The sequence below is a fragment of the Bos mutus genome, chromosome 13, assembly GCF_027580195.1.
Source record: "Bos mutus isolate GX-2022 chromosome 13, NWIPB_WYAK_1.1, whole genome shotgun sequence".
Classification (NCBI taxonomy): domain Eukaryota; kingdom Metazoa; phylum Chordata; class Mammalia; order Artiodactyla; family Bovidae; genus Bos; species Bos mutus.
Window position 1 is genome coordinate 46,222,042 of NC_091629.1, and position 26,209 is coordinate 46,248,250.

General features: G+C 42.4%; 1 protein-coding gene across 5 annotated transcripts in view; it reads left to right on the forward strand.

Moving 5' to 3' along the window:
• Positions 1-13,446: 13,446 nt before the first annotated feature.
• KIF3B (kinesin family member 3B) overlaps positions 13,447-26,209 on the forward strand; it is a 40,263-nt gene continuing 27,500 nt past the window's right edge. Inside the window, exons 1-3 of one of the 5 annotated variants that reach the window (XM_070381567.1) lie at positions 13,447-13,561; positions 14,781-14,904; positions 18,763-18,862. The gene's annotated coding sequence lies outside the window, so the exon portion shown is untranslated. Of the gene's footprint in view, positions 13,562-14,477; positions 14,752-14,780; positions 14,905-18,762; positions 18,863-26,209 lie in introns of those variants that run through there. The other 4 variants (XM_070381566.1, XM_070381568.1, XM_070381569.1 and 1 more) reach the window with 4 other exon arrangements.

Below are 26,209 nucleotides of genomic sequence, written 5' to 3' on the forward strand. Positions count from 1 at the left end.
TATGCGGGTTTTTGTGTGGACAGTTTTTTTGCCTCCTTTGGATAAATACCAAGGAGCATACTTGCTGGATTGTATGTTAAATGTATGTTTAGTTTTGTAAAAAAACAAAAAAAACACCAAAACTGCCAAACTGCCTTCCAAAGTGGCTGTACCATTCATTTTGCATTCCTGTAAACGTAAGCGTGCATGCTCAGTTATGTCAGAGTCTTTGCGACCCTAGGGACTCTTGCCCGCTAGTCTCCTCTGTCCGCGGGATTTTGCAGGCAAGAATCCTGGAGTGAGTTGCCAATTCCTTCTCCAGGCGACCTTCCTGATCCAGGGATTGAACCTGCATCTCCCGCACTGGGAGGCAAATTCTTTACCGTTGGCCACCTAGGAAGCCCCATTCTGCTTTCCCACCAGCAGTGAATGAGAGCTCCCACTGCTTCATGTTTTCACCCACATTTGGTGTTGTCGCTCTTCTGGATGTTGGCCATTCTAATAAGTGTGTAATGGTAGCTACTTATTATTCACAATAAATATAGTTCTGCTTACTACATAAAATTTAGAAAATACAAAAAGTGTTAAGAAGAAAATAAGAATAAACTATAATGCCAATACCAAAAGGTAATGACCGTTGTAAATATTTGATGGATATACCTCCAGTTTTTTCTGCACACATGAGCGCATGCACACACACACCCAGAGACACATGCACATCTTTCTTTTTAAACCAAATGTGTGATCAGATACAGTAGCTTACCTGTAGCAGATATTGTTGGTCGTCTACTCAACATACACACCCTTCTTTCTTGTTCACAGAACTTCAGAAATTTTAATATTTATTTGTTTGTTTATTTTTATTTTGACTGCACCATATCTTAGTTGCAGCATGAGGGATCTAGTTCCCTGACCAGGGATTGAACCTGGGCACCCTGCATTACGAGCGCAGAGTCTAAGCCACTGGACAACCAGGGAAGTCCCACAGTTTTGTTTTTAGGTAGTAATGGAGTTGCCTTAATTTTAGAGGATTCAGCCTGTCCAGGGAAAGGAATTATGACCGATCCGGGCCACTCATGTTCATCTTATCCTCTATTAATAGATTTTATTGGTTCACTGTCCAATTTGGTTACCATTGCCCACATATGGCTTTGTGGAGATTCCTTAAAAAACTGAAAATAGAACTGCCATACGACCCAGCAATCCCACTGCTGGGCATACACACCGAGGAAACCAGAACTGAAAGAGACACGTGTACCCCAATGTTCATCGCACCACTGTTTATAATAGCCAGGACATGGAAGCAACCTAGATGTCCATCAGCAGACAAATGGATAAGAAAGCTGTGGTACATATACACAATGGAGTATTACTCAGCCATTAAAAAGAATACATTTGAATAAGTTCTAATGAGGTGGATGAAACTGGAGCCGATTATACAGAGTGAAGTAAACCAGAAAGAAAAATACCAATACAGTATACTAATGCGTATATATGGAATTTAGAAAGATGGTAACGATAACCCTGTATGTGAGACAGCAAAAGAGACACAGTTGTATAGAACAGTCTTTAGGACTCTGTGGGAGAAGGCAAGGGTGGGATGATTTGAGAGAATAGCATTGAAACATGTCTGTTATCATATGTGAAATAGATCGCCAGTCCAGGTTCAATGCATGAGACAGGGTGCTCAGGGCTGGTGCACTGGGATGACCCAGAGAGATGGAATGGGGAGAGAGGTGGGAGGGGGGTTCAGGATTGGGAACACGTGTACACTGTGGCAGATTCATGTTAATGTATGGCAAAACCAATACAATATTGTAAAGTAATTAGCCTCTAATTAAAATAAATAAATAAAATTCAACTAATTAAAATGAAATAGTATTTAACATATATGATTGTGGCTACAGTATTGGACAGCACAGACACCAAACATCGCTGGAGGTGTGCATATGGCCCACTTTTGGCCAGGAAACATGAGTGTGAGTTTGCTGCCTCACCTTGCCTGGATGGAAAGACAGCATCATTGGGATGAAGCCTCTGTCCCTGCGTCTTCCCACCTAAGATGCTGCTGTGAGCATCTGATGCCTGGAGCTGCTACCTTGCAACAAAGTGACAAGTTCAAGGACAAGAAAACAGTTTGTGTGGTATGGAGGTAGAATAGGATGAAAAGAGCTAAAAGCCACTTTTCTTAAAAAAAAAAACAAAAAAACTTGTGATTTAAATATACGTAATATTTACCCTCTTATAATTATTTCTTGCTAGCTCAGACAGTAAAGAATCTGCCTGCAGCGTGGAAGACCTGGGTTCAATCCCTGGGTTGGCAAGATCCCCTGGAGAAGGAAATAGCAATCCATTCCAGTACTCTTGCCTGGAGAATTCTATGGATGGAGAAGCCTGGCAAGCTACAGTCCATCGGGTCGCAAAGAGTCAGACACGATTGAGCGACTAACACACACACATACCGTCTTAACCATTTTAAGTATCCAGTTCAGTAGTGTTAAGTACATTCTGGTCACTGTGCAGCCAGTCTCTAGAATGCTTCCTCTTTGGAAAATGAAACTCTGTGCCCGTTAAACAATAACTCCCCATCCCCCCACCAGCCCCTGACAACCCCCATTCTATGGTTTTAGACTACTTTATGTACTTCATGGAGGAGAAGGAAATGGCAACCCACTCCAGTATCCTTGCCTGGAGAATTCCATGGACAGAGGATCCTGGTGGGCTGCTGTCCATGGGGTCGCACAGAGTTGGACACGAATGAATCGACTCAGCATGCCTGCATGCATTGGAGAAGGAAATGGCAACCCATTCCAGTATTCTTGCCTGGAGAATCCCAGGAGAGAGGAGCCTGGTGGGCTGCCATCTATGGGGTCCCACAGAGTTGGACACGATTGAAGTGACTTAGCAGCAGCAGCAGCATGTACCTCATGTAAGTAAAATGATATAGTACTTATCTTTTTGTGACTGACTTACTTCACTTAGCATAATGTCCTCAAGCTTCATCCGTGTTATAGCACGTATCAGAATTTCCTTCCTTTTTCAGGCTAAATAGTATTCCATTGTATGTTTATTTTTTATTTTTTTATTTTTTTTAAATTTTATTTTATTTTTAAACTTTACAATATTGTATTAGTTTTGCCAAATATTGAAATGAATCCGCCACAGGTATACCTGTGTTCCCCATCCTGAACCCTCCTCCCTCCTCCCTCCCCATACCCTCCCTCTGGGTTGTCCCAGTGCACCAGCCCCAAGCATCCAGTATCGTGCATTGAACCTGGACTGGCAACTCGTTTCATACATGATATTATACATGTTTCAATGCCTTTCTCCCAAATCTCCCCACCCTCTCCCTCTCCCACAGAGTCCATAAGACTGATCTATACATCAGTGTCTCTTTTGCTGTCTCGTATACAGGGTTATTGTTACCATCTTTCTAAATTCCATATATATGCGTTAGTATACTGTATTGGTGTTTTTCTTTCTGGCTTACTTCACTCTGTATAATAGGTTCCAGTTTCATCCATCTCATTAGAACTGATTCAAATGTATTCTTTTTAATGGCTGAGTAATACTCCATTGTGCATATGTACCACAGCTTTCTTATCCATTCGTCTGCTGATGGGCATCTAGGTTGCTTCCATGTCCTGGCTATTATAAACAGTGCTGCGATGAACACTGGGGTACACGTGTCTCTTTCCCTTCTGGTTTCCTCAGTGTGTATGCCCAGCAGTGGGATTGCTGGATCATAAGGCAGTTCTATTTCCAGTTTTTAAGGAATCTCACACTGTTCTCCATAGTGGCTGTACTAGTTTGCATTCCCACCAACAGTGTAAGAGAGTTCCCTTTTCTCCACACCCTCTCCAGCATTTATTGCTTGTAGACTTTTGGATCTCAGCCATTCTGACTGGCGTGAAATGGTACCTCATAGTGGTTTTGATTTGCATTTCTCTGATAATGAGTGATGTTGAGCATCTTTTCATGTGTTTGTTAGCCATCTGTATGTCTTCTTTGGAGAAATGTCTATTTAGTTCTTTGGCCCATTTTTTGATTGGGTCATTTATTTTTCTGGAGTTGAGCTGTAGGAGTTGCTTGTATATTTTTGAGATTAGTTGTTTGTCAGTTGCTTCATTTGCTATTATTTTCTCCCATTCTGAAGGCTGCCTTTTCACCTTGCTAATAGTTTCCTTTGTTGTGCAGAAGCTTTTAAGTTTAATTAGGTCCCATTTGTTTCTTTTTGCTTTTATTTCCAATATTCTGGGAGGTGGGTCATAGAGGATCCTGCTGTGATGTATGTCGGAGAGTGTTTTGCCTATGTTCTCCTCTAGGAGTTTTATAGTTTCTGGTCTTACGTTGAGATCTTTAATCCATTTTGAGTTTATTTTTGTGTATGGTGTTAGAAAGTGTTCTAGTTTCATTCTTTTATAAGTGGTTGACCAGTTTTCCCAGCACCACTTGTTAAAGAGATTGTCTTTAATCCATTGTATATTCTTGCCTCCTTTGTCAAAGATAAGGTGTCCATATGTGCGTGGATTTATCTCTGGGCTTTCTATTTTGTTCCACTGATCTATATTTCTGTCTTTGTGACAGTACCATACTGTCTTGATAACTGTGGCTTTGTAATAGAGCCTGAAGTCAGGTAGGTTGATTCCTCCAGTTCCATTCTTCTTTCTCAAGATAGCTTTGGCTATTCGAAGTTTTTTGTATTTCCATACAAATTGTGAAATTATTTGTTCTAGCTCTGTGAAGAATACCGTTGGTAGCTTGATAGGGATTGTATTGAATCTATAAATTGCTTTGGGTAGTATACTCATTTTCACTATATTGATTCTTCCAATCCGTTAACATGGTATATTTCTCCATCTATTAGTGTCCTCTTTGATTTCTTTCACCAGTGTTTTATAGTTTTCTATATATAGGTCTTTAGTTTCTTTAGGTAGATATATTCCTAAGTATTTTATTCTTTCCATTGCAATGGTGAATGGAATTGTTTCTTAATTTCTCTTTCAGTTTTCTCATTATTAGTGTATAGGAATGCAAGGGATTTCTGTGTGTTGATTTTATATCCTGCAACTTTACTATAATCATTGATTAGTTCTAGTAATTTTCTGGTGGAGTCTTTAGGGTTTTCTATGTAGAGGATCATGTCATCTGCAAATAGTGAGAGTTTTACTTCTTCTTTTCCAATTTGGATTCCTTTTATTTCTTTTTCTGCTCTGATTGCTGTGGCCAGAACTTCCAAAACTATGTTGAATAGTAATGGTGAAAGTGGGCACCCTTGTCTTGTTCCTGACTTTAGAGGAAATGCTTTCAATTTTTCACCGTTGAGGATAATGTTTGCTCCATTGTATGTTTATACTCCATTTTATTTATCCATTCATCCATCCATAGACACCTGGGTTGCTTCTACCTTTTGACTATCATGAACAATGCTGCCAAGAACATGGAGTGTACAAATACTTCTTTGGGACCCTGCTTTCAGTTCTTTTGGGTGACTATCTAGAAGTGAAATTGCTGGATTGTATATTAATTCTATTTTTAGTTTTTTGAGGAAATCAATGCTGAGTTCCACAGCAGCTGCACCATTTTACATTTCCACCAACAGAGCATAAGGATCCAATTTCTCTATGTCTTCTCCAACACTTGTTATAGCTCTTAATTTATGGTTTGATTTGTATTTCACTAGAAGAAGCACAAGCTGGAATCAAGATTGCCGAAAGAAATGTCAATAACCTTAGATTTGCAGCTGACACCACCCTTATGACAGAAAGTGAAGAGGAACTAAAAAGCCTCTTGATGAAAGTGAAAGAGCAGAGTGAAAAAGTTGGCTTAAAGCTCAACATTCAGAAAACTAAGATCATGGCATCTGGTCCCATCATTTCATGGGAAACAGATGGGGAAACAGTGGAAACAGTGTCAGACTTTATTTTGGGGGGCTCCAAAATCACTGCAGATGGTGATTACAGCCATGAAATTAAAAGACGCTTACTCCTTGGAAGGAAAGTTATGACCAACCTAGATAGCATATTCAAAAGCAGAGACGTTACTTTGCCAACAAAGGTCCGTCTAGTCAAGGCTATGGTTTTTCCAGTGGTTATGTATGGATGTGAGAGTTGGACTGTGAAGAAAGCTGAGTGCTGAAGAATTGATGCTTTTGAACTGTGATGTTGGAGAAGACTCTTGAGAGTCCCTTGGACTGCAAGGAGATCCAACCAGTCCATTCTAAAGGAGATCAGTCCTGGGTGTTCATTGGAAGGACTGATGCTAAAGCTGAAACTCCAGTACTTTGGCCACCTCATGCAAAGAGTTGACTCATTGGAAAAGACCCTGATGCTGGGAGGGATTGTGGGCAGGAGGAGAAGGGGACGACAGAGGATTTGATGGCTGGATGGCATCACCGACTCGATAGACATGAGTTTGAGTAAACTCTGGGAGTTGGTGATGGACAGGGAGGCCTGGCGTGCTGCAATTCATGGGGTCACAAAGAATCAGACACGACTGAGCTACTGAACTGAACTGAACTCAATGATTGATTTTGAGCATTTTTTGAGCATATTTTCACATGTCTATTGATCATTTGTATACCTTTTTTGAGGAAATGTCAAGCCTTTGCCTAGTTTTTAATTGAGTTATTTGTTTTTTATTGTCAAGTTGTAGGGATTCTTTACATGTTCTGAACATTAACCCCTTATCAGTTATATGACTTGTAAATATTTTCTGTAGGTTTTCTTTTCCATTCTGTTGATTGCCTAAGAGACTGTTTCTTGATGACCACCATGGGACATTAAAAGTTTTCCTGATGGATATACACATCCTACTCTCCTCCTCATTATATTTTCTGGAGCATTCCTACGTATCATTTGATGCTATTCAAAAATTATTTTCAATGGAAACTTTATGTCCCTGTTACTGACATATCAATAACTTAGTTTATCTATATTCCCCTAATGTTAGACATAATAAGTGAGTGAAGTGAAGTGAATATTGGACATGATAAGTATAAATGAAGCTGGGATTAACATGCTTGCGTCTAAATCTTTAGGATCATCTTTCATTATTTTCTTGTAATTGATTCCTAGAAGTGATATGGGCTGACTCAAATGATTCTTAGTCATCTTGTTAATTTTCCTTACAATTTGTGCCAATTTCATCCCATCTGCAGTGGGGTGAAAGTTCTCTTCTCTCCATTCTTGCCAACACCAAGTATTAGGCATTAAAATCTGCTAATTTAAAGGTGAATGGTGATAATATTTGCTTTTAAATACCTGTGTCATGCCAGATGATGAGAAACAAGACAAGACCCTGTCCTGGGACATCAATTCTAGTTCTGGTTCTGTCATCAGGCTTCCACAACGTCCTTCTGGCTCTGAGATTTTAAACATCATTGGTTTATCTTCATCTTCTACCGTTTATGGTGACTGACAGTTGGAAAAGCAGTTTCCCTCCCATTCTCTGGGTGAATTCTCACAGCAACCTTGCAGGAAGCATGTAAAGAAACAAGGTCCAGAAGGTGAACAAATTTGCCCAAGGTTGTACAGCCAGTTAAGTGCCTGAGGAGGAAGCATTACCGGCCAACTTCTGTCTGGCTTTCTTCAGGAAACATCAAGATGTGAATTTAGAAGACATTAGCTTGATTCCCAGCCCTTAGAGCCTCTTTCAGATCCCAGCGTCTCATCTATACTGAACCTGGGCGCTCAGCCAAGCGAGGACCATCAAGTATGTCTCAGGTGCTTGGCCTGTGTCCAAACCCAGCATCTTGTTTCTTCCTGAAAGGGGCACTGGGATGCCATCTCTTCTCATTCTCATAGATCATTCCCTTTGCACTCTTTTTTTCCCATTGATATAACATTATGTTAATTTCAGGTGTGCAATGTGACGATTCCATATTTGTATATATGTATTGCAAAATGATCATCACAGCAAGCCCAGTTAACATCTGTCACCACACACAGTCACAACAATTTTTTTCTTGTGATGAGAACTTTCCAGATCCAGTCTCCTAGCTTCTTGCAAATGTGCAATACAGAATTACTAACTCTAGTCACCATGCTACACGTCACCATTGCATTCATTTTATAATTGGAAATTTGTACCTTTTAACTCCCTTCCCCTACCTCACCAACCCTCGCCCCCTGCCTCAGGCAACTTACCAATCTGTTTTCTATATCCATGAGTTTGGTTTTTGTTTCGTTGCTTATTTGTTTTAGAATCCACACAGAAGTAAGGTTATATGGTATTTATCTTTTTCTGCCTGACTTATTTCACTTACCTTCTCCGTCTTTTTACACAATCCCTTTCCAACCCTCTTCCCCAACTGGTATGAAATTTCCAAGATGACTAAACTCTGTAACTGGTAGGACTCCGTACACTGCAACTATTGTTTGCCTGGAGGAAGCCATGACCCTCACTCAATAAAGAAGGGAAAGAGAGTCACCATTTTTTGGAGCACCTACTAAGTGTCAAGCACTCTTCCATTCTGTATGTCCATTATCCTCACAATAAACCTGAGCAGTGGCATTAATAGCCCCATTTTTCAGATGAGGAAACTGAGTGCCAGAGAGATAACGTGGCTTGTACTGGGACACTCAGCTATCTGGTGGAGGTGGAACTGGGATTCAAACCCAAGGCCATTTGGACCCCACAGTCATGCTTGTCATTTTTCATATCCCAGAGTTGTGCTATCCAATACGGTAGCCACCACCCACTCCTGGCCATATAAACTTAAATTAATTCAAGTTGAATAAATAAAATTCAATTCCTCAGTAGTACTGGCCACATCTCACTCAATAGCCATACATGGCTGGTGGCTGTATTTGACACCATCAAATATAGAATTTTTCCACCACTGTGGAAAGATCTGTTGGATAGCACTGCTCTAGAATGTCAAGAAAAGAAAGGAAATTTGGTGATTTTTACTCTTGCAATGGGGAGCCAGCCATCTGCCATTTGTCAACCCTGTATGGAGTCTATCAGAAGTTATCTTCCCTGAGTGAGAGCAAAACAAAATTATCCATGGGTTTCTGGGTTGTGTTTTGTCTTTATCCTGGTTTGGGAGGAGACTGCAAGCTGGCTACACTCATTTCCACGCTTGACAGGTACTCACAGATCTGTGTCCTCATACCCCTTCTGCCCCCAACCCTTAGGTACCCAGTGCTCTCCTCTGTCACAGGGGATTCATGATGCTCCTGGCCATTAAAATGAGATGTCTTCACAAGACAAGTCAGATAGGGACTGAGCAAAGTTTCACAACACAGTGAGCTTCGTTCCAGCTAGGTGGCTACTGGGTTCATGGAGGCTGCTGGGGAGAGGTGTCTTCACTGAATGACAGTGAGGAGGAGGACTGATGGAGATCTTTGGTAAAGAGATGTCTGATTATAATTGGATTTTTTCTTGCCTAAGAACGGAAGGAGAAGGGGGTAACAGAGGATGAGATGGTTGGATGGCATCACCGACTCAATGGACATGAGTTTGAGCAAACTCTGGGAGATGGTGAAGGACAGGGAAGCCTGGCATGCTGCAGTCCATGGGGTTGCAAAGAGTCAGACACAACAGAGAAACTGAACAACAACAGAATCCCTTTCTTATATTCAAGTAATTCTCATTTTGTAAATGAAGGCAGTCTTCTCCCACCACAGAAGCCAAAAGCCAGGTATTTGCCTTTATAGTTCCCACTGCAGGTATGAGATGGGCATGTGAGTCAGACTCAACCAATCAGAGCTTGGGTTACAAAGAAGCTGAGACTGCCAGCAAACCTCATGTGGAGGGTAGGTGAGAATGATGTTGAGATAGTGCCCATGGCCAGATATCTGTGGTGAAAGTTGGGTACCCAATGTCCTTACCAGACGACTCCATGGTATAAGGTGTCACATGACCTGGTCTTGTCATTCCTGCCCACTTCTAGAAGTTTCCTGATGAGTTTTGAACTTCTTTCTCTCTCTCTCTCTCTTTTTTTATTTATTTGTTTGTTCTGGGTTTTAGTCGTGACATGTGAACTCATAGCTGTGGCATGTGGGATCTAGTTCCCTGACCAGGGATTGAACCTGTGCCTCCTGCTTGGGGAGTGCGGGGTGTTGGCTACTGGACTATGAGGGTAGTCCTTGAACTTCTTATTTAATGAATTGTGTTTCTGCTTATCATCAGCCAGAGTTGATTACTACTGCTTAAAATGAACTGACACAGTGGCGTTCACTGGAATTAGACCAGATCGTTTCTAGGCTGGAGTTTGCTCTGCAGGGGAGCTGGAGTGGAGGGGTCTCTGCTTTGGTCCACATGATGTCTCCATATCAGGACCCACTTATCCTGGCCCTACTGACCTCTTTCCCTGCTGTTGCATTGTCACCCTCTTTCTTCTCCCTCAAACTTAGCAAGTCTCCAGAACTGGGGAGCTTGGGAGCCCTGCTCTGACTTGTAATGACTTCTTCCATGTCGTGAGTCCTCTCTCCAGGACTTTAGAATTCAGAACATCCTTTCTCTATTTTTCTGCTGAAGCAACTCTTTCTTGAGCAATAATTGTCTCAAAGTCTAAGTTGGGTGGAAAAGGGGTCACAGTGTGAAAGCAAATGGAAACATAATAAGTAATATATCAAAATAGTACCCCACCATACTAGGGTGAATAACCACCCTGGTTTGCCCAGCTGAGAGTTTTCTTGGGAGATGGGACTTTTTTCCCCATGTTGTGTGGTTTATGGGATCTTAGTTCACTTACCAGGGATTGAACCCACATCCTTGGCAGCGAAAGCTCAGAATCCTAACCACTGGACTGCCAGGGAATTCCCTGGGAGATGGGACTTTTGACTCATAGCAAACAGGAAAAGTTCTGTGCAAACAAGGATGAGATGGTCACCCTATACTTTAGTACTATTATTACTAATCCTGTTTTTCTACACAGTTTTATATAGCTTGCTAAGGACAGAACCAAGACCAGGCTGTCATCAACAGGCCCTTATCAAAGTTTTTTTCTTTCTGATAAGTGAAAAAAATTCTCAATGTTATTTCAATTTTCATTGCCTTTAATATGAGTGAGCAGAGCATCTTTTTATGTTTGAAAGCCATGTTTTCTATACCCTTTCTCTGAACTAGCTATTTATACTCCTTATGTACCTGTTTTTTTAAAATTATAAATATAGACATCTAGTATTGATTGATTTTTTTTTCTCCTTGACTCCTGCTTATATGACAGTAAGGAATAAAAAATGTATCAGCCCACAATGTGAATAGAAGAGGATGCAGACATCAGTGGTCCAGAAATTTTGGCAGACTTACGGCAGACAGAGACAGAGGAGAAGTACTGACTTTAACGGGAGGAGGAAGTTACGATCTAACGTCTGCAGAGAGGAATATTGATAACTGAAAGGTGAGCCCAGAATCCTTTCGTAGAAGAAATGGATGCTAAAGTTGAGGAAATCTCCCAGAGAGTAGAACAAAAAAAGCCAAAAAGAGGGATGAAAGAGAAAAACAATGAGAAAATTAGCTCAGTCCATTAAACACAATTTCTAATAGAAGTTGAAGACACAATTTCTAAAGAAGTTTAAGACGTATAGAAAAAAATAGCAATCGCTACAAAGAGAACAAATGAAAAAGTGTGGAAGAAATAAAACATAAACCCACATTATTGGGTTCAGTAGAAACAGTGTTTGTAGTTATTATAGGGTAAACATGATTCATTGACTTAACTATATTGAATAATGCTGGGTAGGCACATAGAGTAGGTTAACATGTGAAGGGAAATAAGGACCCAAAGGATGACTCAGAGTCTGGTATCTTAGTTGGGGCCAGCTAACTGCTGTAACAAAAATTCTCCTTGTCTCAGTAGCAGAATCTAGTAAAAGTTTATTTTCTTGTCTAGTTTGGACAGCTGTCTACTAAGAAGTGTCTCATTGATCCAGATTCCTCCTATTCTGCAACTCAGCCATCTCCTAGAGCCTTTAAGTCCTTCACTTTCAAGTCCTTTAAAGTCCTTCACCTTATAGCTGAGTAAGTATAAACAATTGTATGAGAGGTTTTTATGGGTTAGGCCTGAGAATGGCATATATCATATTCATCTGGCCAGAACTTGGTCTGAACCACCGGGAAGGTTGGGAAATGTTGTCTAATTGTGTGTTTAGGAGCCAGAAAATAATGTGAGGGGAGCAAGTAGCAATATTTGCCATATTAGACAAAGGTAGGGTGTAGGGTGGCGAACAGGTATTCAGAGCTTCCCAGATGGCACTAGTGGTAAAGAATCCATTTGCCAATGCAGGAGACATCTGAGACAAGGGTTTGATCCCTGGGTCAGGAAAGATACCCTGGAGTAGGAAATGGCAACCTTCTCCAGTGTTCTTGTCTGGAAAATTCCATGAGCAGAGGAGCCTGGAAGACCACAGTCCATGGGGTGGCAAAGAGTTGGACATGACTGAGCATGTACAGACCCCACGTATTTATCGAGCACCTACTATGGACCAAGCATGGCAGATACAACAGCATGTGGCAGTGGGTAACAGCAGGTCGAGTTCCTGGGGGAGGGGGTATGGAACCTGGCCTTAGAGGCGAACGTGGCTAGAACGGAGTTTTACTGATTCTGTAGAAAGTAGTAAGGGCTTTGGACTTGATTTTGAAAGAAATGGAAGTCCATTAAATGGTATTGAGCATAATGTGACCCAATCTGCTTTAAAATGATCACTTTGGCCACCTTGTGGAAAATAGATTGGGAGGTCAGGGCTGGACACAGGAGTAGGAGTAGAGCTTAACTATGTCAGGGAGGCTAGAGATGAGGGCAACACCTGGCCTGATGTGATGGCACTGGGGATAGAGAAAGGTGGATAGGAGAAATATTTGAGAGGTACTGGTTCAGACGATAAAGGATCTGCATGCAATGCAGGAGACCAGATTTGATCCCTGGGTCAGGAAGATCCCCTGGAGAAGGGAATGGCAACCCACTCCAGAGTTTGCCTGGAGAACTGCCTGGAGAATTCCAAGGACAGAGGAGCCTGGCTGGCTACAGTCCACGGGGTCGCAGAGTCGGACACGACTGAGCGACTAACGCATGCACATACACACTCTAAATAAAAGACGCGGTGACTGACTTAATGGGGTGGGAGGGGCATGCGAAGGAGAAAGAAGGGACAGGAATGATTGTTAAATTTTTGGTTGAGTGGTCTGTTGGACTCTAAATGGGAGTTTGAGACATGAAAGCACTTTAGAAAAGGCCAAAGGGCGCAACAAAGCCAGTGCGTTACATTTTACAGATGGAGAAACTGAGGCACGAGATACTAGCAGGCGGAGTCAGACCGTGTATCGCTCGTCTCACACCCCCTTAGATGGGTGAAAGGACCGAAGGGTCTTGGGTACCTACTAAGGGCCAGTACCTGGCAGGGCCCGGCCCCTCCCTGCCCTGCCTGACAGACTGTCAATGACCGTCATTCGTGCCTCAATAAAGTTATTGAAATTGACACTGGTTGCTAAGGAAGTAGGTCGCCGAGCCGGTTGCTAAGGAAGTGAGCGGCCTCTTTCTCTCCCCATCCGGGGCAGCGGGGAACGGCTGAGCCAACGGCTGAGCCTACGGCTCGCCGCCGCCCCCGCAGCCGCCCGCTTTCAGCTCGGGCTGCAGGTGAGTCGGGGTGGAGCCGCAGGGCTGCTGGGCAGGGCCGATCTTTCCGCCGCATGGTATCTTCCCTTGGAGGCCCGCGGCGGCACCACCGACAGGCTTTGCAGCTCCGGCAGCGGGAGCATCTTCTGCCCTGCCTCCTGGGCATCTTCAGGCAGTCCGGACGGCCTCGTCCCCTTCTCCCCCAAGCGGGAGTGCGGCCCGATCCTAGACCCGGCCGCGAGGGGTGGAAGTCAGAGACGGAGCTCTGGGGAGAAGCGGGAGGGAGAGGGGAAGCGGTAAGGGAGGTGGGAAAGGGAAAGCTTGGGGTCCAAATCTTGGCGCTGCCCCTGGCTCACTGTGTGACCTTGGGCAAGTCCCTTTCCCTCTTGGCCTCAGTTGACCTGTTTGCCCAGTGGGGTCCTAACACTTGCTGCTCGGAGTGTTTAAGATATTGAGCCGTGTATGCTGAAAGTTCCCTCAGTGGGGAGGAGAAGGGCCAAGAGTCCAACTTGAAGTCCGAGTGTCTGGATTTGAGACTCTGCATCTCCACTTAGTAATGGTGTTGGCTTGGGCAAGTTAATCTCTGAGCCTTCTTTTCTTATCTGTAAAATGCGTTAATGAACTGCAGTGGGAATCAGTAAGACGGGTATGTCAAGTAGCTTGGCACATAGTAAGTGCTCAACAAGCTGTTAGGAGGCATGTGGGGTGGTTTGAGTAAAGCTTCCTGGAGGGGTTGACTTTGAGACAGGTAGGGTTTAGGTATGTAGTGCACCAGCTCATATGGATGTATTCCCTTGTTGACATCCCCTCTCAGTTTTACTTCATTCTGCTAAGAGCAAGGGAGGTGGTGTGGATTTATGCAAAATAGTCCTGGTGGGGGAAACCCTGGGGTCAAGTCCTTGTTGATAGTTGAGGTTATGGTTTTATTTTTTTACTTAGGTCTTGTTGACTCTTCCAGAAGACAAAGAGTTATGTTTCTGTCTTTTGAGAAGTGCTTGAAACAGTAATAGCTATTTCCAAGTGTGATTGGCCCTTAAACAACACAAGTTTGAACTGTGTGGATGCGATTTTTTTTAAACGAAGTTATGTACTTCACCTTTATGTATAAAGAACTTGAACATCCATGGATTTTGGTATCCACTGGGGCTCCTGCAACCACTTCCCTGCAAATACTGAGGGTCAGCTGTATATGATTAAGAAGCACTTTTCAGGTATATTATCTCATTTAATCTTCACATAGACTTTGCCAGGTAGGTGGTGATGTCATCTCCATTTCGAAGATGAGGAAACTGAGGCTAAGAAAAGTGAATGACTTGCCTAAGAATTTTATACCTATTAAGTGATGGAGCTGGACACACTTCCAGGTAAATCCTGTATTTTCTTCTCCGTACCCTGGTATCTCTGATTTCTCAGCGGTTCTTTTGTTCCTTCTGACTGCTGTGGCTAGAGGCTTTTCTTCCACTCACGAGGAAACAAGATCTTACATAAAGCTTCAGTTAAATAGATACCATCAAAGTGTGAACTTCAGAACAGAGTTGGAATGTTTAAAGGGGTTTCTCTGTCCTCCTGACCCCTCCTCTTTAAAATGAGAGGAGTAAGCTAATGGGTCGTTTTAGTGCTATTGTGCAATTCTGATGGCATGCTAGTGGTTTAAAAGCATGGAATGAAGCTGCCTGGCTTCAAATCTTGGCTCTGCTGCTTCTAAGTTGTGTGCCACTGAGTAATTTGCTTTAGCTCTTTGTGCTACAGTTTCAGCATCTGGAAAAGTAGGGTAATAATAGTATCCACTATCCATGGCTGTTGTGAGGATTTATGTATGCCTAATACATGTGAAGTGCCTGGCAGTTTTGGTAAGCATTAGCTATTGTTATTTAGGCCTAACATAGCCTAAATAACAGAGAAGGCAATGGCACCCCACTCCAGTACTCTTGCCTGGAAAATCCCATGGATGGAGGAGCCTGGTAGGCTGCAGTCCATGGGGTCGCTAAGAGTCGGACACGACTGAGCGACTTCACTTTCACTTTTCACTTTCATGCATTGGAGAAGGAAATGGCAACCCACTCCAGTGTTCTTGCCTGGAGAATCCCAGGGACGGGGAGCCTGGTGGGCTGCCATCTATGGGGTCACACAGAGTCAGACACAACTGAAGCGACTTAGCAGCAGCAGCAGCAGCAGCCTAAATAACCTGAATTATGCTTTATATTCCAATGATGGTTAGTGAATGAATAAATTAAAGCATATGCTGATGATACTAGGTCTTGTCAACTTCACAGGGTCACTGAATTCATGAAACAGTAGCTATCATAGTATGGTGTAAATGTCACTGTTGCAGGGTTGCCCCAGGAACCTGTAATCCCATGTCAGAATGGATTGCAAAGAAAAACGAAAGCTGATGGTCAGATGCCAGGTCTGGTTGTCGGACTCGCAGTTCAGTAAATGTTTACCAAATCCTATTTGCCAAGCACGTGGGGCATGTGGAGATCAGCCCCAACTCCACATTCTTCAAGGACCTCGGAGCTTAATTTGCATATCACTAGCATTTCAATTGAATTTGATGTGAGTTCATGTCTTGTGTTTTCCCCTCCTTGGTGTAAAGATGTGGTTTCACATCTCTTGTGTCCTTAGGTTTCTGTTGGGTGCCTGGGCTAGAATTCTTGGCTTGCTCTCTAAGCCCTTTATCCACTGATTTATGGGTCTCTGAGAAAGAACCTTCTGTTGTGCTGGTTAATAATACAGTGCCCTCTTTATGGTGCCTAATGGTTTACAAGAATGCTTAAATGTGTCTTCACTCATTTGGTCTATCAGTAACCCTGTGAGGACAGGAAGGTGCAGATTGAGATTCCCATTTTGCAGTTGAGGGACCTGAGGTAAGAAGCCAGGCTGCTAGTGGGTGGCCCATTTCACGTTGACCTCCAGGCCTTCTGACTGCAAGTTCAGTGCTCTCGCCCTACTGGCTCAGTTTCATTCACTTGCTGAACACGTGGTGTGTCCGGTGCAGTTCTAGCCTGGAGCTGTGATGGTCAAGAGGTAGGTGAGGTCCTTGCTAACATGCAGCTTCCATTCTAATGGCAGTGTCAGAAGAAGAAACCGGTAAATGAATGGAAATAAGTACTCTGAAAACAGTAAAACAGTGTGTCATAGAGAGTAACTTCTCCATGGGGGTGCTGCCACTTAAACTGGGTGGTCCAAGAAGGTTACTCTAGGATGATGACATTTTTGCTGAGATTTGTGGCCAGCCATTTGAAAATGGCAGAAGAGCAGGGGTAAAGCCTCTTAGGTGGGAATAAGCTTGGTAAATTCTGGGAACCAAAAGAAGACTCAGAGTGGCCAGAGCAAGTGGGCATGTGGGGGATGGGTGGGGGTGAGGCTTCAGGTCCTGCAGGCCTGTAGCCCAGAGCACAGAGGTGGGCTTTTATTCCAGAAGCAATGGGAAAGCATTGAAGGCTTTAAGAAGGAAGTGATATGATCTGTTTTGTGTTTTTTAAAAATCACTTTGGCCTCTGTGGCCAGTGAATTTTAAGAGGTATAAGAATGGCAGCCTGGACAGTCGCTCAGAGGCCAAGTGAGAGGTGATGGTGGCTTTCTAGGGTGTTGGCAGTAGAGATGGTATGAGAGGATGGATTGGGGATGTGTTGTGGAGGTGAAACCAGCGGGATGGTGGTTGAGGCAAGGAATCATAGATGATTTCTGAGTTTTTGGCCTGAGCAATTAGGTGGATGTTGCTGGTGCCATCTGCCTTGAAAATGATAAGACAGCTTTTTGGTAAGGTGCCCTGTGTGGAAGAATTAGCTCTGGTTCCCGTGAACCCTTGGAGGAGAGGCACAAGGTATAAACATCCCACTTAGAGCCTCTGGGGAGGAGATCCTACAGGATAGACAGCCAGGTGCATCTGTTTGAAGCCCCCCCAGGACATCAGAAGCCCTACTGTTCTTGAAGTCTGGCTCTTTGCCAGCTTGTGGAGTGGCAGGTACAGGCTGTGCCAGGGCAGTGCCCATCTGTTTCATTGCTGTTGGCGTTGCTGTCCTAACTCAAGATCTTTGCTGATGAAGGTTCCTGGGGGAAGGCTGGCCAACTCTGGGAGACAGAATGGAATCACTTATGAAGTTCAGTGCCTCAAATGGCCAGTCTGCCTGCCATAGTGGTTCTTTCTTGGCCATCAAATGACATTTCTAAAGTTTCAGAGCTTTTGATTTGGGAATCCCTTGAGAAGCTGTTGTGTTCTGCTAGAATTCCTAGAGCATCCTTGAATGGAGTATCTCTTCCAAGCAAGGGAATTTGAGCTGCCTTTTCATTTATGCTAATAACTGCCTTGGTAAATTTAGACTTCACAATGTTGTAGATTCAGCACTGTGAATAGTAAGACTAATAATTTACCACCTCCGCTTGTCTAGCTTTGTTTTCAGTTTAGAATGCTCTTTCCTGCACATTCTTGTGTACTAATGTTTAGTTAGTTGAGATCATGTGGCACATGCATTTTACCTAGTTTACAGATGAAGCATTGAGAGAGCATTCATTTTGGTCACTAATATTAGATACTTGGTAGGTGCAGGGCTAGCTAGATCCTTGTTGGTCCAGGGCTGTTCTGTATGATCAAGGCACCCATGTGCCCTGAGAGCTTATTAGAAATGTAGAATTTATGTCTAGATATAGTCAACCAGTCTGCATTTTACCAAGATGCGCACGCCCAGGGTGTTTTCTGGGTCCATTAACGCTGGTGATGCACCTCTTCAGTAATAAGTCACAAAACTAGGACTTAACCAGACATAATGGTAATAGAAGTACAGGCTTTCCTTGTTTTATTGTGCTTCACAGATACTGCATTTTTTACAATTTGAAGGTTTGTGGCAACCCTGCGTTGTCAGGTGATGGTTAACATTTTTTGGGGCAATAAAGTATTTTTACATTAACAATTGCATTTTAATTAAACAATTGCATTGTTTCATTAGACATAATACTCTTGCACACTTAACAGACAACAGTATAGTGTAAACATAACTTTTATATGCTCTGGGGTACCAAAAAATTTGTGTGACCTGCTTTATTCCAAGATTTGCTTTATTATAGTTGTCCAGAGCCAGATCTGCAGTATCTCCAAGGTATACCTGTAACAGGAATACCTCACATTTATTGATCCAAATGCTGTCCTTCCTTTACATGCATTGTCTCGTTTAGTCCTCACAGCAGCCTGGTAACTGAGTACTGTTATGAATCCCATTTTCCAGAAGAGGAAAGTAGAGGCACAGAAAAGTCAAATAACTTACCCAAGCCTGCTGACCCCGCGTCTACTGCTCTTCAGCCACTCCTTATTCATCTGTTTTTCAGGTGGGCAGCACCTCCCTGATGTCTTGTCAAAGGCCTTTCTTTCCCTTTTGTACCTGGGTGACTAACTTCAAATGCTGATGAAGGAAAAGGGACTTCATAGAATGACTGAAGAAATCAGGGGGAAAACCCTTGGTGTTTGAATATAATTCTGGATGTCAATTACTTGACTGGCAGGCATCAGACAGATAACCTGATTGGTGAGATAGGCTACCTGTCCCTCTTCTTAGCTTTAACTCAGGCCTGAAACATGAAGCAGGTAGGCACTGTGAGCTTGTATTCTGAATCATTCAGGCCTGAACTGCTTCTAGATTCTGGTGATAACATCTGTACCAATGAGGAGAAGCTGGCTAAAGTCCTATGCCACCAGCTGACTAATTGCAAAAGATTCCCTTTGTTGAGCCTCAGCTCTCCCTGTCTGCTGGGTGGGATTTTCTTTTCTATATCCCCTTATCTCTGCAATCTTAGAAAGAGTTCTTGATCAAAGCCTGTACCATCACAGGAAATTCTGATGTGAAAAGGCAGCGGGATCTGGGTGGAGACATGAATTATAAGCACAATTCTGCCATTTGCTGTGTTACCCAAGGCAAGTAACTCAGCATCTCTGGCCCTCAGTATCTGTATAGGCAAAATGGACATGGGGTGGTCTTCCAAGGCTCTTCCAGCGCTGCCTGAAAGACAGCTTTGAGTTGGGTAATCTTTTCCTTTTCCTTGGTGACTTGATGCAGTGCTTTCTCCCAGGCCTTCCAGGGTGGGGCTTTGAGAGCTCTGTCTTGGCAGTCAGAGATCCTTACTGTCAGCTCATCTTATCAGCACAGACATCTGCATTGCTGCTTGGGATGTTCTTGTTTAAGGCTCAGTTAGTCTTGGTGACACACTGTGTCTCCTCACTTTGTTACACTGATAGCAGACGGAGAGCGCTTCACACACAGGCACGTCTATCTTTAGCATGCTGGTTTATTTAAATCATAGTTTGCATTAGAGAGCATCAGTGATAATTGTGGTGGGTGTGGTTTTATTTTTATAATTTTTGGCAAGATATTTGCAGCAGTTGCATTTTGTCATATTCGAACATAGTGTAGAAATGGAAGTGGGTCCAAGTGAAATAGAAGTCGTAATAGATTCTTGGGAGCTGAGACTGGACATGCTGTTACCCACCCTGGAGTCCTTCATCCCCTTCAGCACTGGTTTCTGGAAGGACTTGCTTTGAGGCTTTCATGTGTGATATAAATTAAACAGAGGCTAAAGCTCATAGTACTGTCTCCAGCAGCATAGGGGACTGCAGTAATCATTACTTTAGAACACATTTAATAACCTAAGCAAAAAAGTCTAGCTAGTAAATCATAAAAGATTCCATCCAGATAAGCTAAAACGTCAGCTTGAGTTACTTAAGATAACCGCAAGAAGATAGTTCTTGGTGGAAATAGTTACGGGTTTTGCAAGATCTGCAATAGCAGGTTAGATTCTAGCCCAAGAAATACATGGTGTTTTTCCCTCCTTATTTCTTCAATTGTCAGCATTTTTTTTTTAATATTTTTCCCCCTGACTATAAAAATAATGTCCACTGAGGAAAAATGAGGAAAATCCTAAAAAGATTAACTAAGATTCATCCAGAAATAACTACCTGTTAAATCATCTTACTGTCCAAAGGAAAATGCATTCCTAAATGTGTTTTATCTCATGGATATGCAGTTCTCACCTGTTTCCCTAATCATTGTCGTTTAGGCTGGTTTCAATACTTAATGCTATGAGTAATGCTACAGTGAACGTCTTAAAGATTATCTTTGCATAAGTTTGTATTTACGTTTCTGATGATGTTTTTAAAATTAAAATAATATTTTGGTTGCGGTGGGTTTTCTTTGCTGTTCACAAGCTTTCTCTAGTTGCTGAGAGTGGAGGCTCCTCTCTAGCCGTGGTGCTCAGGCTTCTCATGGTGGTGGCGTCTCTTGTTGCAGAGCACAGGCTCTAGGCAACGGGCTTCCATAGTTGCTCCATGTCACATGGAATCTTCCTGGAGCAGGGATCGAACCCATGTCCTCTGCATTGGCAGGCGAATTCTCATCCACTGTACCACCAGGGAAGTCCAAGTTTGTTTGTTTTTTTTTTAATGAGGATCATTTTTTAAGTTTTTATTGAACTTGTTGCAGTATTGTTTCTGAATTTTATGTTTTGGTTCTTTGACCTGGAGGCATATGGGAACTTAGTTCCCGGACTAGGGATTGAACCCGTACCCCCTGCTGCTCCTGCTGCTGCTAAGTCGCTTCAGTCGTGTCCGACTCTGTGTGACCCCATAGACGGCAGCCCATCAGGCTCCCCCGTCCCTGGGATTCTCCAGGCAAGAACACTGGAATGGGTTGCCATTTCCTTCTCCAATGCATGAGAGTGAAAAGTGAAAGTGAAGTCGCTCAGTCGTGTCTGACTCTTAGCAACCCCATGGACTACAGCCCACCAGGCTCCTCTGTCCATGGGATTTTCCAGGCAAGAGTACTGGAGTGGGGTGCCATTGCCTTCTCCGCATACCCCCTGCAGTGGAAGGCAAAGTCTTAACCACTGGACCCCCAGGCAAGTCCCCTTGTGATTTCTTTAAACTGGATCCTTTCCTTGTTAAAAAAAAAAAAAAGTAATTGTAAAGGCAGCCTCCTAAATAATGTTTTTAACAAGATAGTGTCTAAACAAAGTTGAAAAGGCAGACATTAATAGTTCAGTGGGGAGGGATTGCCTTTGAAAAAGGTATTCTGATTCAGTTTCAGCTTACTGGTCCACTTGCAGTTGTCTTTTCAGATAGTTGCTCTCAATGTGTATTTCCAGTTTTGCATTTGGAGATGTTCATTTAACGTTTCATAACCATTTTTCCGTATTTTCATGTTTACTAATATTGAACTAGTAAATTTTCCCTAGCAGTGGGCACTGATGATGTTTCTGGCTTTTAATAATCACATATAGTGCTGTGGTGAGCATCTTTGCTTCTCTGCCAGCCTCATTAGAGAACAATTCTAAATAAATTAGTTTAGGGAAAGTTAGAACTTTATAAAGTTCAAAAGGAAAACTGTACCTTTTCCTTCTTAAAATTTGATTAGGACCCTCTAAAGATATCTTTAAAAAAAAAAAAAGCTTCTGAGATATAATTCACATACCATAAGGTATCTTTTAATAATTTTTGTCAGCCTTCTTTGCTGTTTCCTTAATCTGTTTTTCTTTCTTTTACCTAATTATTTGACTGCACCAGGTCTTGGTTGCGGTACACAGGATCTTCAATCTTCATTGTAGCACGCAGAATTTTTAGTTGTGGCATGTGGGATCTAGTTTCCTGACCAGAGATTGAACCTGGGCCCCCTGCATTGAGAGCATGGAGTCTTAGCCCCTGGACTACAGTGAAGTCCCTGTTTTTCTTTTTGATACAGAATTCCTTGTGAGTAGGACTCAGAACATGAGACTTTAACATTTAAACCTTTCATTCTCTGAACAGACTATTGGCTGGTGACATTAACCAGAAATACTATATGTACGTTATCAGTTTTGTGCAGTGGATGAGCTGTGAGAGCAAGCATGTCTTTATGGAATCAGACAGTGAACCATGATATTTTTGATGGACTTCCAGAAAGGAATTTTTAAAATGTAGCCAATTCATTATATTACTGAAACATCCTGTGATTTATGGGATATTCTGTTTGATCAACTTTGGAAACTGTTTACTATAAAGGTAGCATATGTAGGCAGCTGCTCTGACATTAATGTACACACCAGAATCACCAGAGATGTTGATAATGGGACTCTGATTTTGAGGATTTAGATGGGATTAGATTCTAGGGGTTAAACCAGGTGGGACGGGGGAAGATTTTAGGTGACTCTCCGATACAACATCCTAAATTCTGTTGAGTTGACACTTTGAGAGTTATTCCTTCTGAAACTCTTTTGGCTCTTCTGACTATGTCAAGAAGAGTATGTGGTTCCAGTCTTTCTTAACGTGTGCTAAGTTCCCTTTCTAACCGAGAGAGATCAGTTCTGGGGCCTTAGGTAAGCTGCAGTTATTTAGTTTGAATTTAGTAACACTGTTGTGTGTCCTTATATTTATTTTCAGTTACCTTCCTTTTACAACAAGTGATACTGGTTTTCCATTTATGGTAGTGATAGAAAGTTTCTTATAAAAAGAAACGTGTGTTAAAAGTAGGTTTAATGCAAAACCTTAACTCAATAATAGTACAGGTAGTGTATGGATATGGCAAAAACTGTGAAGTCAGGTGACTGACATTTAGGACATGCTGGTGTGGAAAAAAGGCCATGAACTTTGGAGCCAGGTCACCCTGGTTTCTGCTTACTTTGCTGCTGATTATCTCAGTCTGTCATGTTGCTTCTCTCTCCAATCTCCAAGGTTTTTTACTCCCGTAAATTGGGTCAGGGCAGAGGCACCTCCTGTGGGCCAGGCATCATCATGCCTGTCCTCCTCTGATCCTCACACAACCCCACGTAGCCAGGCATTCATGATAGTCCCATTTTGCAGAGGAGGAAATAGTCTCAGAGGGGTGAGGGAACTTGCATGGAGTCCCAGAGCTGGGAATGGTTGGACTGGGTTTCAATCCCTGGTGTGTCTGAACCTCTTTTTTGTTATTCCAGGCCACCTCCCTCCTTCAAATACAGAATTTGCTGTGGCTCTCTGCCCAGCTGCCTGGCTGTCTGATTAAAAGGACAAGTCATTGTGTACACTCATCATCACTACAACATTATTGACAATAGCCAAAAAGTGCAAGTAGCCCGCATGTCCATGGCCATATCAATGGATAAAGAAAATATGGTATATACTACAATGGGGTGTTATTTAGCCTTATAAAAGACAGAGATCTTGTCACATGCTACAATACGGATGAACCATGAGGTTGAATGGTGGTTTCCAGGGGCTGGGGAGACAGGGAGGTGGGGAGTTGCTGTTTGATAGGTATAGAGTTTCAGTTTGGCAAGATGAAAAAGTTCTAGAGATCTGTTGCACAACACTGTGAATATCATTACTGAACTATACACTTAAAACTGGTATCGAGGGTACATTTTATAATATGTGGGGTTTTTTTTTTAACCACAGTTAAAATTTTCTTAAAAGTTAAAAAAAAAGTGCCACTGGTCAGAAGGCAATCTGTTTTTTTTTCCATTTTGGAAACTCAAGCATACATAAAAATAGAACAGTATAATGAACTGTGAACCCATTACCCAGGTCCAGCAGTTATCAGCACACGGCAGTTCTGGTTCACCTGTGACGTTTTATCCACCCCACTGACCTCACCCCTGATTATTTTGGTTCCAGACAGCATGTCACTTTTATCTGAAAATGCTTTTGTGTGTATCTGTCAAGAGTAAGAACCTTCTTTAAAAAATACCGTTTTTACACCTAAAAAGTAATGATAGTTCCTTAACATCATCTGATGTTCAGGGTTTGAAGTTTCTTGATGGTCTTATATATTTTTAATAATCAATTTGTTCAAATCAAGATCCAGAAAAGAGTCCTACTCAAGGACCAAATGTTGTATTTGGTTGATGAAGTTTCTGACATCACAGTATAAATTTTAAGCAGAGAGACTGTTTCATTTCTTTGCTGGATCAGTACATGGAACAAGAAGTTCCTGGCAGGCAGGCTCTTCCAGCTTCATAGCTTAGTGGTAGTTCAGAGCATTAGCCCTGAATGTTGGGGTCGTGTGGGCGGTGGGTGCCCTATGGTTGGGAGGATAAATGGTATAGCCAAGGGAGTGGGTAAGACTGTGCCCTCTGTCAAAAGGACATGCATAGCCTTTAAACCTCTAGCAGTAGCTTCTGCTAAGAACCCCCACATATAGTTAAAGGTATATTCATTCGTGGTGTATGCTCAGTCATGTCTAACTCTTTGCAACGCTATGGACTGTAGCCCTCCAGGCTCCTCTGTCCATGGAATTTTCCAGGCAAGAATACTGGAGTATTCTCTTCCTCCTTCAGGGGATCTTCTAGACCCAGGGATCAAACCCTCCTCTCTTGCATCGCCTTCATTGGCAGGCAGATTCTTTACCACTGAGCCACCTGGGAAGCCCAGTGCTCAGGACATTCCCCGCAGCATTGTTGCACTGACCAAAAACTTTTGCAAAGACCGAAAACTGCTGGAGTTTCCCTCAGTGGGGGACTGATCAAAGACATTATCAGGCAACTGTACTGTGGTATCTAAGCAGCTACTTAAAAGGTGGGGACAGGGGTGAGGGTTGGAGGAATGGGAGGTTTCTCCAAGATCTATAAAGTAAGATAGAGAATGATGATACATACTCACACCTCAATTTTAAAAGTGGGGAAGCAGTGTTTATATTAGTTAAGATATATTAAGCATGAATATATCATATATTAATGTTTGCAAATGCTTCAAGTATCTCCCCAAGGGTGGGAGGAAGATTTATTTGTTCACTGTATATACAACTTGAATTGTTTTAATCTCTGCATATATTGACGCACATGTATATGCATGTGTATATGTTTAGTAAGTTTAGAGTTTTTCAATAAGACAACCTGGTTTTGAATCCTGACTGTACCGTTTAACTGCTGTGACCTTGAGCCAATAAATTTCTCTGAGCCTCCCATCCTTGTTTTTAAAATAAGGTTAATACCTATTCCTCAAAAGGTGATTTTGAGGATTAGGAGAGGTATATACATTAAGCGCTTAATGAGTCGTGACTATTGAATACAAGGAAGCCCCAGACCCACATTGATTCTGAATTAGTGTCCCCTAGACTTGAATATATTGTTTATGAATGTTTTGGTTTCTTTGCCTCTTTTCCCCACTAGATAAACGCTTTCTTTCTTTGCCTGTTGGGGTCATCAAATGACGGAGCTCATGGCGACAATTTGTAATTGCCATAATGCCAGGCATTTGTGTAATCATGTTTCTTGTCTGTGACCTTTCTAGGTTTCTTTCCAGATAAGTAGTCTGTCATCTTAAGACACGTAAGCTGAAACCAAGGTACTAGACCTTTTTCCCCCAAAGAAAAAATTTTTATTGCCATCTCCCCGCTTGATTGTAAGAAACAAAATACACATACTTATCACAAAGGCCAAAGAAAGCAAAAACAGTAATTTGCAAGCTCACCCCCAGAGATCAATATTATTTGCCTTTCTTGAGGGTTTATTATACATCTTGGACTAGACTGAGCATTTAACATTTATTAGCTTACTTAATCCTTATAACAGTTACTTATGGTAGGTGGTGTTACTAATTCCATTTTATAGAAGAAGCTATGACAGTGTAACTTTCTGAAGATGTTATAGCTGAGTGGCAGAGCAGAATTTCAAGTCCTGACCTGCTGAATGTTCAAGTTCATGCTTGAATGGTGTGTCTTGTCTTTGCACAGTTTC